The 13,878-nt window shown below is 46.1% G+C and overlaps 1 long non-coding RNA gene across 1 annotated transcript; it reads left to right on the top strand.

Annotated features, from left to right (window-relative positions):
• Window positions 1-85: 85 nt before the first annotated feature.
• On the top strand, window positions 86-13,022 carry LOC134909352 (uncharacterized). Its single transcript, XR_010175894.1, has 3 exons — window positions 86-272; window positions 12,561-12,710; window positions 12,817-13,022. It is a non-coding gene; the product is annotated as an uncharacterized LOC134909352 (long non-coding RNA).
• The last annotated feature ends 856 nt before the right edge of the window (window positions 13,023-13,878 follow it).

The raw sequence follows: 13,878 nt of genomic DNA, 5'->3' as shown, positions 1-13,878 counted from the left end.
CATGTTACCGCCAGGTCCTACAGAGGTAGCAGGCAGGGCTGAGCCACACACAGACAACCACCGAGGCCCAGGCAAAGTCGGAGGCGGGGCCTAACCACGGATCACCGTGACCACGCCCCTTTAGAAAAAAAGTCTTGCAGCAGGGGCACCTGGGCTGGAGGCGGAGCTGTCTTGGGAGAGGAGGAGGAGGCACTAGAGTCGGGATCTGCTGCCCTGTAAAGCGGTCTCTGCCCCCAAGCTCCGCTGCTGTGGTGATGCCTGTCTGGTTGCCTGTGAGTACGGACGGCCCGAATGCAGACCGAGGAGGGGAGGGACTAGATACTGCTTTTGCTGCGGCCTGGAGGCGGGGATATGACACGATACAGTGAAGTCTGTGGCCGAGTGCCGCACAAGCCCTCCCAGTCCTGCTTAACCCTTTGCATCCTGCTTCTGTATCCCGGCCGTTACCGGGATGTGCGTGACTGCATGTGTGTATGAGTCAACATAACCACCGCGTGGGAGAATAGTAATAAGAGAGTCATGCACCACAGCGCCTGCACTGGTGAACAGCTCTACATCTACCAGGGCGCCCAATCGGGAGCACACAACGCAAGATGCGCTCCTACCGCAAGTGCGCTGTGTGCCAGGCACACTCAGCACATACCTAGTTACGGCACTGGTCCAGGCAGTCACAGTGTTGGTGTTCTCTGCTGCCATATATCCAGTGTAGCTGTAAAGTGGGGCTGTGTTGTGCAGACCAGTCCAGTGCAGTCAGTCAGTGTATTATGCTGTATCAGTCCAGGCAGATATATCCAGTGTAGCTGTAAAGTGGTGCTGTGTTGTGCAGACCAGTCCAGTGCAGTCAGTCAGTGTATTATGCTGTATCAGTCCAGGCAGATATATCCAGTGTAGCTGTAAAGTGGTGCTGTGTTGTGCAGACCAGTCCAGGTTAGTCGGTGTATTGTGCTGTATCAGTCCTGCCATTCACAGTGTTGGTGTTCTCTGCTGCCTTATATCCAGAGTAGCTGTATAAAGTGGTGCTGTGTTGTGCAGACCAGTGGTAGTGTCCTGTGTCATCAGTAATTCCAGTGACGATATACGCTGCTGCTCTATATCCACTGCTGCAGTATAACAATTTTAACAACCTGTTGGGCTGCATCAGACCAGTGGTAGTGTCCTGTGTCATCAGTAATTCCAGTGGCTATATACGCTGCTGCTGCTATATATATATATCCACTGCTGCAGTATAACAATTATAATAACCTGTTGGGCTGCATCAGACCAGTGGTAGTGTCCTGTGTCATCAGTAATTCCAGTCGCGATATACGCTGCTGCTATATATATCCACTGCTGCAGTATAACAATTATAACAACCTGTTGGGCTGCATCAGACCAGTGGTAGTGTCCTGTGTCATCAGTAATTCCAGTCGCGATATACGCTGCTGCTATATATATCCACTGCTGCAGTATAACTTTTATAACAACCTGTTAGGCTGCATCAGACCAGTGGTAGTGTCCTGTGTCATCAGTAATTCCAGTGACAATATACGCTGCTGCTATATGTCCACTGCTGTTTGTTTCTATATGTCCATGTGCTGTTTGGGGCCTATTTTTTAAATCTGCCATCCTGTCTGCCACTGCAGTGCCACTCCTAGATGGGCCAGGTGTTTGTGCCGCACACTTGTGTCGCTTAGTTTAGTCATGCAGCTATCTCATTGCACCTCTTTTTCTTTTTTGCATCATGTTGTTTGGGGCCTATTTTTTAAATCTGCCATCCTGTCTGACACTGCAGTGCCACTCCTAGATGGGCCAGGTGTGTGTGCCGCACACTTGTGTCACCTAGCTTGGTCATACAGCTACCTAATTGCACCTCTTTTTCTTCTTTCCATGATGTGCTGTTTGGGGACTAGTTTTTGAATAGTGCCATCCTGTCTGCCACTGCAGTGCTACTCCTAGATGGGCCAGGTGTTTGTGCCGCACACTTGTGTCACTTAGCTTAGTCATACAGCCACCTCGGTGCAACTTTTAGGCCTAAGAACAATATTATGAGGTGTGAGGGGTTCAGAATAGATTGGAAATGAGTGGAAATGATTGTTATTGAGGTTAATAATACTGTAGGAGCAAAATGACCCCCAAATTCTGTGATTTTAGCTGTTTTTTTTTTTTTTTTTAAATCATCCAGATCAAAAACCAAAACACGAAAGGGTGGTTTTGGCAAAACCAAGCCAAAACCAAAACATGAAAAAAGTAATTAGAACCAAAACACAAAACACGAGAAGTTCCAGCCGCACATCTTTGCATAATACATAATCGGATTAGATTCTCATGGGTTAATAAAAACTGTTTATTTGGATTAGACACAATGGGGTATATTTACTAAGGTCCCGATTTTGACCGAGATGCCGTTTTTTCTTCAAAGTGTCATCTCGGTAATTTACTAAGCAGAAATCACGGCAGTGATGAGGCCATTCGTATTTTTTTGCAAGTCCAAGAATAAAAATACGAATGAATACACCATCGGTCAAAACGCGGCTGTTTAGATATGAATCTCGGTCATTTACTAACAATTCGTATTTGGAATGTCTACCGTGAAAATGCATTTGCGGCCGTGAAAAAATACAAATCGTAAAAAAGTCCTAAAAAAAAACAGACCTGCTTTTGAGAAGCGTGTTTACATGTGTAGTCAATTATCCATTACTCACACCTGAATGTTTGGCCCTATAAAAGGGTCCCAGGCACAATTGGAAATTCTCTCACTCTGAAATGGCGGCTGTGGTGTGTGCTACAGATTTACTGGTTGCTGGGGGATACCTGAGACTGGTCCATGAGTCTGGAAGAAATCTGGGCCAGGTAAGTGAACATGGTCAGCAGGTTGTACAGGTGCCGCGGAGGCTGCGCCAGCCACGTTTTTTTAGGGGTCGTTTAAACTTAAACGCATTGTCTGATGATAGGGTCATACAGATGTTTCGCCTAAATAGAAACAACATTTTTCGACTGTATGACCTTGTCAAACTGGGACTAGACCCTGAGACAGCACGCTCTCGCTCTGTCTCAGGCCTGCACAAACTCCTGGCTGTGTTACACTTTATGGCTACTGGGAGCTTCCAGGCTGTGACAGGCGACGTTATTGGTATCTCCCAGCCCACCTTTTCTAAATTTTTGAATCAGGTGAGTTGAAAAATACATACACGTCTATGTCTAAGTGTTGCTTCTGTAAGGTCTTATAACACAGTATTGTATTGAATACAGATCATGACACTCACCTTAGATTTATTAATGTCCACTCAGGTTTTGGATGTCTTGGAACCACATATAAATGCCTCTATCTGCTTCCCTACCCAGGAGTCGCAGTGGCATGCTGTCAGGGTAGCTTTCTATGAGCTTGCTCACATGCCCAATGTGCTGGGGGCCATAGATTGCACACACGTTGAGCTGAGACCACCTAGGGGCCGACAATATATATATACTAATCGGCATTCTAGCCAATCAACTAATGTCCAGGTGGTTTGTGATGCAAATCTCAAAATTATGAGTGTGGTTGCAGGTTACCCTGGCGGCTGCCATGACTCCTTCATCCTCAGTCAGTCATCTCTCTTTGATAAATTTGAGGACGGACAAATGCCTGATGGCTGGCTGCTGGGTATGTTCAAAGTGTGTTGTGTGTTAACTACAAACACCATTTTTTTTTGGTGTAACTAATTTAGAGATGAGCGCCGGAAATTTTTCGGGTTTTGTGTTTTGGTTTTGGGTTCGGTTCCGCGGCCGTGTTTTGGGTTCGACCGCGTTTTGGCAAAACCTCACCGAATTTTTTTTGTCGGATTCGGGTGTGTTTTGGATTCGGGTGTTTTTTTCAAAAAACCCTAAAAAACAGCTTAAATCATAGAATTTGGGGGTCATTTTGATCCCAAAGTATTATTAATCTCAAAAACCATAATTTCCACTCATTTTCAGTCTATTCTGAATACCTCACACCTCACAATATTATTTTTAGTCCTAAAATTTGCACCGAGGTCGCTGTGTGAGTAAGATAAGCGACCCTAGTGGCCGACACAAACACTGGGCCCATCTAGGAGTGGCACTGCAGTGTCACGCAGGATGTCCCTTCCAAAAAACCCTCCCCAAACAGCACATGACGCAAAGAAAAAAAGAGGCGCAATGAGGTAGCTGTGTGAGTAAGATAAGCGACCCTAGTGGCCGACACAAACACCGGGCCCATCTAGGAGTGGCACTGCAGTGTCACGCAGGATGTCCCTTCCAAAAAACCCTCCCCAAACAGCACATGACGCAAAGAAAAAAAGAGGCGCAATGAGGTAGCTGACTGTGTGAGTAAGATAAGCGACCCTAGTGGCCGACACAAACACCGGGCCCATCTAGGAGTGGCACTGCAGTGTCACGCAGGATGTCCCTTCCAAAAAACCCTCCCCAAACAGCACATGACGCAAAGAAAAAAAGAGGCGCAATGAGGTAGCTGACTGTGTGAGTAAGATAAGCGACCCTAGTGGCCGACACAAACACCGGGCCCATCTAGGAGTGGCACTGCAGTGTCACGCAGGATGGCCCTTCCAAAAAACCCTCCCCAAACAGCACATGACGCAAAGAAAAATAAAAGAAAAAAGAGGTGCAAGATGGAATTGTCCTTGGGCCCTCCCACCCACCCTTATGTTGTATAAACAAAACAGGACATGCACACTTTAACCAACCCATCATTTCAGTGACAGGGTCTGCCACACGACTGTGACTGATATGACGGGTTGGTTTGGACCCCCCCCAAAAAAGAAGCAATTAATCTCTCCTTGCACAAACTGGCTCTACAGAGGCAAGATGTCCACCTCATCATCATCCTCCGATATATCACCGTGTACATCCCCCTCCTCACAGATTATCAATTCGTCCCCACTGGAATCCACCATCTCAGCTCCCTGTGTACTTTGTGGAGGCAATTGCTGCTGGTCAATGTCTCCGCGGAGGAATTGATTATAATTCATTTTAATGAACATCATCTTCTCCACATTTTCTGGATGTAACCTCGTACGCCGATTGCTGACAAGGTGAGCGGCGGCACTAAACACTCTTTCGGAGTACACACTTGTGGGAGGGCAACTTAGGTAGAATAAAGCCAGTTTGTGCAAGGGCCTCCAAATTGCCTCTTTTTCCTGCCAGTATAAGTACGGACTGTGTGACGTGCCTACTTGGATGCGGTCACTCATATAATCCTCCACCATTCTTTCAATGTTGAGAGAATCATATGCAGTGACAGTAGACGACATGTCCGTAATCGTTGTCAGGTCCTTCAGTCCGGACCAGATGTCAGCATCAGCAGTCGCTCCAGACTGCCCTGCATCACCGCCAGCGGGTGGGCTCGGAATTCTGAGCCTTTTCCTCGCACCCCCAGTTGCGGGAGAATGTGAAGGAGGAGATGTTGACAGGTCGCGTTCCGCTTGACTTGACAATTTTCTCACCAGCAGGTCTTTCAACCCCAGACTTGTGTCTGCCGGAAAGAGAGATCCAAGGTAGGCTTTAAATCTAGGATCGAGCATGGTGGCCAAAATGTAGTGCTCTGATTTCAACAGATTGACCACCCGTGAATCCTTGTTAAGCGAATTAAGGGCTCCATCCACAAGTCCCACATGCCTAGCGGAATCGCTCCGTGTTAGCTCCTCCTTCAATGTCTCCAGCTTCTTCTGCAAAAGCCTGATGAGGGGAATGACCTGACTCAGGCTGGCAGTGTCTGAACTGACTTCACGTGTGGCAAGTTCAAAGGGCATCAGAACCTTGCACAACGTTGAAATCATTCTCCACTGCGCTTGAGACAGGTGCATTCCACCTCCTATATCGTGCTCAATTGTATAGGCTTGAATGGCCTTTTGCTGCTCCTCCAACCTCTGAAGCATATAGAGGGTTGAATTCCACCTCGTTACCACTTCTTGCTTCAGATGATGGCAGGGCAGGTTCAGTAGTTTTTGGTGGTGCTCCAGTCTTCTGTACGTGGTGCCTGTATGCCGAAAGTGTCCCGCAATTCTTCTGGCCACCGACAGCATCTCTTGCACGCCCCTATCGTTTTTTAAAAAATTCTGCACCACCAAATTCAAGGTATGTGCAAAACATGGGACGTGCTGGAATTTGCCCATATTTAATGCACACACAATATTGCTGGCGTTGTCCAATGCCACAAATCCACAGGAGAGTCCAATTGGGGTAAGCCATTCCGCGATGATCTTCCTCAGTTGCCGTAAGAGGTTTTCAGCTGTGTGCGTATTTTGGAAACTGGTGATACAAAGCGTAGCCTGCCTAGGAAAGAGTTGGCGTTTGCGAGATGCTGCTACTGGTGCCGCCGCTGCTGTTCTTGCGGCGGGAGTCCATACATCTACCCAGTGGGCTGTCACAGTCATATAGTCCTGACCCTGCCCTGCTCCACTTGTCCACATGTCCGTGGTTAAGTGGACATTGGGTACAACTGCATTTTTTAGGACACTGGTGAGTCTTTTTCTGACGTCCGTGTACATTCTCGGTATCGCCTGCCTAGAGAAGTGGAACCTAGATGGTATTTGGTAACGGGGGCACACTGCCTCAATAAATTGTCTAGTTCCCTGTGAACTAACGGCGGATACCGGATGCACGTCTAACACCAACATAGTTGTCAAGGCCTCAGTTATCCGCTTTGCAGCAGGATGACTGCTGTGATATTTCATCTTCCTCGCAAAGGACTGTTGAACAGTCAATTGCTTACTGGAAGTAGTACAAGTGGGCTTACGACTTCCCCTCTGGGATGACCATCGACTCCCAGCAGCAACAACAGCAGCGCCAGCAGCAGTAGGCGTTACACGCAAGGATGCATCGGAGGAATCCCAGGCAGGAGAGGAATCATCAGAATTGCCAGTGACATGGCCTGCAGGACTATTGGCATTCCTGGGGAAGGAGGAAATTGACACTGAGGGAGTTGGTGGGGTGGTTTGCGTGAGCTTGGTTACAAGAGGAAGGGATTTACTGGTCAGTGGACTGCTTCCGCTGTCGGCCAAAGTTTTTGAACTTGTCACTGACTTATTATGAATGCGCTGCAGGTGACGTATAAGGGAGGATGTTCCGAGGTGGTTAACGTCCTTACCCCTACTTATTACAGCTTGACAAAGGGAACACACGGCTTGACAAATGTTGTCCGCATTTCTGGTGAAATACTTCCACACCGAAGAGCTGATTTTTTTGGTATTTTCACCAGGCATGTCAACGACCATATTCCTCCCACGGACAACAGGTGTCTCCCCGGGTGCCTGACTTAAACAAACCACCTCACCATCAGAATCCTCCTGGTCAATTTCCTCCCCAGCGCCAGCAACACCCATATCCTCCTCATCCTGGTGTACTTCAACACTGACATCTTCAATCTGACTATCAGGAACTGGACTGCGGGTGCTCCTTCCAGCACTTGCAGGGGGCGTGCAAATGGTGGAAGGCGCATGCTCTTCACGTCCAGTGTTGGGAAGGTCAGGCATCGCAACCGACACAATTGGACTCTCCTTGTGGATTTGGGATTTCGAAGAACGCACAGTTCTTTGCTGTGCTTTTTCCAGCTTGAGTCTTTTCATTTTTCTAGCGAGAGGCTGAGTGCTTCCATCCTCATGTGAAGCTGAACCACTAGCCATGAACATAGGCCAGGGCCTCAGCCGTTCCTTGCCACTCCGTGTGGTAAATGGCATATTGGCAAGTTTACGCTTCTCCTCCGACAATTTTATTTTAGGTTTTGGAGTCCTTTTTTTTACTGATATTTGGTGTTTTGGATTTGACATGCTCTGTACTATGACATTGGGCATCGGCCTTGGCAGACGACGTTGCTGGCATTTCATCGTCTCGGCCATGACTAGTGGCAGCAGCTTCAGCACGAGGTGGAAGTGGATCTTGATCTTTCCCTAATTTTGGAACCTCAACATTTTTGTTCTCCATATTTTAATAGGCACAACTAAAAGGCACCTCAGGTAAACAATGGAGATGGATGGATACTAGTATACAATTATGGATGGACTGCCGAGTGCCGACACAGAGGTAGCTACAGCCGTGGACTACCGTACTGTACTGTGTCTGCTGCTAATATAGACTGGTTGATAAAGAGATGTAGTATGTATGTATAAAGAAGAAAGAAAAAAAAACCACGGGTAGGTGGTATACAATTATGGACGGACTGCCGAGTGCCGACACAGAGGTAGCTACAGCCGTGGACTACCGTACTGTACTGTGTCTGCTGCTAATATAGACTGGATGATAATGAGATGTAGTATGTATAAAGAAGAAAAAAAAAACCACGGGTAGGTGGTATACAATTATGGATGGACTGCCGAGTGCCGACACAGAGGTAGCTACAGCCGTGGACTACCGTACTGTACTGTGTCTGCTGCTAATATAGACTGGATGATAATGAGATGTAGTATGTATAAAGAAGAAAGAAAAAAAAACCACGGGTAGGTGGTATACAATTATGGACGGACTGCCGAGTGCCGACACAGAGGTAGCTACAGCCGTGGACTACCGTACTGTACTGTGTCTGCTGCTAATATAGACTGGATGATAATGAGATGTAGTATGTATAAAGAAGAAAGAAAAAAAAACCACGGGTAGGTGGTATACAATTATGGATGGACTGCCGAGTGCCGACACAGAGGTAGCTACAGCCGTGGACTACCGTACTGTACTGTGTCTGCTGCTAATATAGACTGGATGATAATGAGATGTAGTATGTATAAAGAAGAAAAAAAAAAACCACGGGTAGGTGGTATACAATTATGGATGGACTGCCGAGTGCCGACACAGAGGTAGCTACAGCCGTGGACTACCGTACTGTACTGTGTCTGCTGCTAATATAGACTGGATGATAATGAGATGTAGTATGTATAAAGAAGAAAGAAAAAAAAAACACGGGTAGGTGGTATACAATTATGGACGGACTGCCGAGTGCCGACACAGAGGTAGCTACAGCCGTGGACTACCGTACTGTACTGTGTCTGCTGCTAATATAGACTGGATGATAATGAGATGTAGTATGTATAAAGAAGAAAGAAAAAAAAACCACGGGTAGGTGGTATACAATTATGGATGGACTGCCGAGTGCCGACACAGAGGTAGCTACAGCCGTGGACTACCGTACTGTACTGTGTCTGCTGCTAATATAGACTGGATGATAATGAGATGTAGTATGTATAAAGAAGAAAGAAAAAAAAACCACGGGTAGGTGGTATACAATTATGGACGGACTGCCGAGTGCCGACACAGAGGTAGCTACAGCCGTGGACTACCGTACTGTACTGTGTCTGCTGCTAATATAGACTGGTTGATAATGAGATGTAGTATGTATAAAGAAGAAAGAAAAAAAACCACGGGTAGGTGGTATACAATTATGGATGGACTGCCGAGTGCCGACACAGAGGTAGCTACAGCCATGGACTACCGTACTGTACTGTGTCTGCTGCTAATATAGACTGGATGATAATGAGATGTAGTATGTATAAAGAAGAAAAAAAAACCACGGGTAGATGGTATACAATTATGGATGGACTGCCGAGTGCCGACACAGAGGTAGCTACAGCCGTGGACTACCGTACTGTACTGTGTCTGCTGCTAATATAGACTGGATGATAATGAGATGTAGTATGTATAAAGAAGAAAGAAAAAAAAAAACCACGGGTAGGTGGTATACAATTATGGATGGACTGCCGAGTGCCGACACAGAGGTAGCTACAGCCGTGAACTACCGTACTGTGTCTGCTGTGACTGGATGATAAATAATGATATAAAAAATATATATATATCACTACTGCAGCCGGACAGGTATATATTATATAATGACGGACCTGCTGGACACTGTCTGTCAGCAGAATGAGTTTTTTATAGAATAAAAAAACACCACACAAGTCACACGACGAGTGTTTAACTTTTTCAGGCAATCACAATATAGTATACTATACTGGTGGTCAGTGTGGTCAGGTCACTGGTCAGTCACACTGGCAGTGGCACTCCTGCAGCAAAAGTGTGCACTGTTTAATTTTAATAATATGTACTCCTGGCTCCTGCTATAACCTATAACTGCTCCCCAGTCTCCCCCACAATTAAGCTGTGTGAGCACAGTCAGATATTATACATAGATGATGCAGCACACTGGGCTGAGCACAGATATGGTATGTGACTGAGTCACTGTGTATCGTTTTTTTCAGGCAGAGAACGGATTATATTAAATAAAACTGCACTGGTGGTCACTGGTCAGTGGTCAGTCACTAGTAAACTCTGCACTCTCTAGTACTCCTAAGCTCCAGTAAATCAAGTGTCTCTGTCTCAATCTCACTCTCTCTCTTCTAATCTAAATGGAGAGGACGCCAGCCACGTCCTCTCCCTATCAATCTCAATGCACGTGTGAAAATGGCGGCGACGCGCGGCTCCTTATATAGAATCCGAGTCTCGCGATAGAATCCGAGCCTCGCGAGAATCCGACAGCGTCATGATGATGTTCGGGCGCGCTCGGGTTAACCGAGCAAGGCGGGAAGATCCGAGTCGCTCGGATCCGTGTAAAAAAAGCTGAAGTTCGGGCGGGTTCGGATTCCGAGGAACCGAACCCGCTCATCTCTAGTAATTATTCATCAGACACATGTACTAATGTTGCCTATATCTGTATTTCAGATGATGGGGGTTATGGCTGCTACTCTTGGCTACTGACTCCATTGTCCCAACCAGATTCTCCTGCTGAACACAGTTACAATCATGCACATAAGGCTACGCGGAATGTGATAGAAAGATGTTTTGGGGTGCTGAAATCTAGGTTTCGGTGTCTGGATAAATCTGCAGGCCTTTTGTTGTATAGTCCCTCCAAGGTGACTAGGATTGTGTTCTGCTGCTGTTTTCTACATAATCTGTGTTTGAATCAACATCTGGCACATGATGATGTAGAAAACAGTCAGCAAGCAGAGGAGTTAGAAACATCTGGTGACAGTGTGAGTACAGATGTAGGGAGGCAGGTAAGGCAAGAAGTGATTCTGCCGTATTTTACCGGTAAGGTTTTTTTGGATGTAATTAACCTTGACTAAACACTTTGCAATACATTTTTGTAAGTGTGAATGTGTGTTTTCTTACTTAGTGTTTGTTCTTTATAGTGGTCTGTACATTTTAGTTAGTGATTGTTCAAAATACATTGTCATTCATTACCCCAGTAAATAATACACACATAGCGTGTTCTACAATGTTTGACACAGACACCGGAAGTTGTGTGATTTGAATAATCAAAGTTTTATTGTGTTACTAAAATTATATTTTGGTGTTATTTTTTTTTCTTGTGTGTGCTGGGTGCCGTGCTTTGTGCTGGCTCGCTGGCACGTGCTCGGGAGGATCTACGAACAGGGGAGGTTACTGGGGTTTGGCTAGGGGTCGTGGTTCCTGAGCTGGAGCTCACTTGTTGTGCTGCCATCAAAGTGATGCTTTGGCTTAAATTGTGGATGCTGGCATTCAGTTGGTTGTTACTTGCAGTGTGGCTGGCCACAATCCTCGACAATGACTCATTTACCACCTGATTGTGTTGGACCAGTTGGATGAGTGCTTGCTGCTGGCGCTGTTGCTCATCAATGATGCGCGTTAAATTAGCCAGCATTTGAGTGTTGTCGGTCCGGATTTGCTCCATAGAAGTGGCAATTCTGCCTACCTGGACAATCAGTCTGCCCGAGTTCCTACTAATGCGCGGCAGATGATGGGGCAGACTGGCAAGGTGTTGGGTGTGGGCGTTCAGGCAGGCAGTGTTTTGGCTCTGTTGGGTTGCCAAACTGGACCAAAAGTCCGCGGACATTTGTTGCTGGGGTGGAGCTTGGAGCAGTTGTGGACTAATGGAGGGTTGGGGGATATCCTGCGGCTGGGTTGCCTGGGTCGGAACAACGGGTGTTAGTTGCAGTGTATAGGTGGCCTGTTGGTCTGGTTCCTGCTGGTCCACGTCGGCCATGAAGGTTGGTTCTGTATGGGGTGGCCAACATGCACTGTTTAGTTTACATTTAATATATTTTGTAGTCCTAAACATTTCAAACTTAATAATTCTCCGGACATTTTTATATTTGAGGTGTGTATTTCTAAATGAGTAATCTTTTGTTTATAAAAACATATGTCCCATCACAGGCGTGCACATAGACTGACTGGCGGGTTCCACACCTAACTACCTCCCCTCCACAGCATTATAGTGTTCTCTCACCTCCCCTGTCCAGGATATAGACTGCTCACCTGGATGGTCCAGAGGAGCGGATCAAGTAAGCAGTCTACATCCAGGACAGGGGAGGTGTGTGAACACTATAATGCTGTGGTGGGGAGGTAGTTAGGTGAGTAAGTTGCTCTTCTTTTTCTGTGCACGTGTGTGGACTAAATTTAGTAAGATGGGTGGTCATTTTTAAATGTGATGTTGGCCATAGCAAACAATTAGACTTTGTTAATTTTTGCATTTGCACCTTCAAGAAGTTTATTCGTGAAATCAGATTGGTTGTTATGGCAAACATGTCATCTCAACTACAAATCACATCATAGTAAATGTACTGTGTCTAAATTTTTGAATGTGTTTAGTGTATGTTTTTACTCACCAGATAACTGAGGTGATCGGGGCTCATCACTTTGGGGACTACCCAATAGTGCCTGTAGTGGCTGGGACAAGACTGCAGAGATGCGCCGCCTGGGTGGGGAAGATGGATCCGCTGATTCCAAATCCACACTGCGCGTCTTACTTGGCCTCCTGGGTAAGTTTACATAGCCCTGTGATGGGCGCCTTAGAGGGCGGCTTGCAGAAGAAGAACCTATGTGAATAGATAAACATTAATATTTTGTACTTCTATGTGTTTGCAGAATATGTGACTACAGTGAATTCTTACCTGCAATCCCAGCACCCACATCAGTTGGCAGTGGCCTGTCTGGAGCGCTGGTCTGGCGTACTGTTGAAAAATTTAAACAAACATTATGACCATACTTGGAAAACACATTGTTAACTGCAAAACCTTAGTGTACTGTAACCATTTTGTACGTAATGTAAAGTAAACTAATTTCTGCTTAAACTAATCTGGATTACTTAATTTGGTGTGTATTTAAAAATGAACATGGTGTTGCACTAAATAATCCAGAAACATTGATGAATTGTGTGCAATATATTGCAGAGATTGATTAATTGCTAATTGACCCAAACATCATAAAAAAAATTAGATATGCAAAAGAATTCAAAACACACGAACAAATACAAAAAAAATGCAATTAGATACAACAGCTATGGACAAGCAATATCTCAGATTAAGTATTGGAACTACACATACCAGCATGCACTGCACCTTATTTAACATTCACTAATCTAAAAACACAGCCAAGGCATGATGGGAAATGTAGTTTAAAAACACAATTACAGCTTAAGGGTGCACAGGCCTGCACAACATGACCAACACAATGTATGCATACTTAAAAAAACATTTAAATTTTGCAGCATGATCAGTTTGGAATGTTTAAAATTCAAATATAAATAAAAAACTCACCATCCTGCCTTGGACGGTCCGAATCCCGGACATGAGTTGCAGACACCACTTCTGCAGGAATCAGTGCCCGCACAGGCTCCTCCCAATCACGATACGTGGCCCGGAAAGGGGGGCCACCCCCGGTTTGGCGGGCTGATTTTGCCTCCTTGGCCATCTTGGCCTTGACACGGCGCTTGATGTCGTAAAACCTTTTGCGACACGTGTCCTCAGTCCGCCTCACCACACCCTCACTATTAACTGCATGGATAACTTTCCCCCACAGGACAGACTTCCTGCGGGAGGACACCTTGGCAGCATCCTGCCCAAACAATTGGCGATGATGCCTCATCAGCTCCCGCACCAACGCCATGTTTTCAGCATAGCTGAACTTTACATTGCGCCCAGTCTTGGT

Source organism: Pseudophryne corroboree, chromosome 4, assembly GCF_028390025.1.
Source record: "Pseudophryne corroboree isolate aPseCor3 chromosome 4, aPseCor3.hap2, whole genome shotgun sequence".
Classification (NCBI taxonomy): domain Eukaryota; kingdom Metazoa; phylum Chordata; class Amphibia; order Anura; family Myobatrachidae; genus Pseudophryne; species Pseudophryne corroboree.
This window is presented reverse-complemented; position numbering and strand designations above follow the sequence as displayed.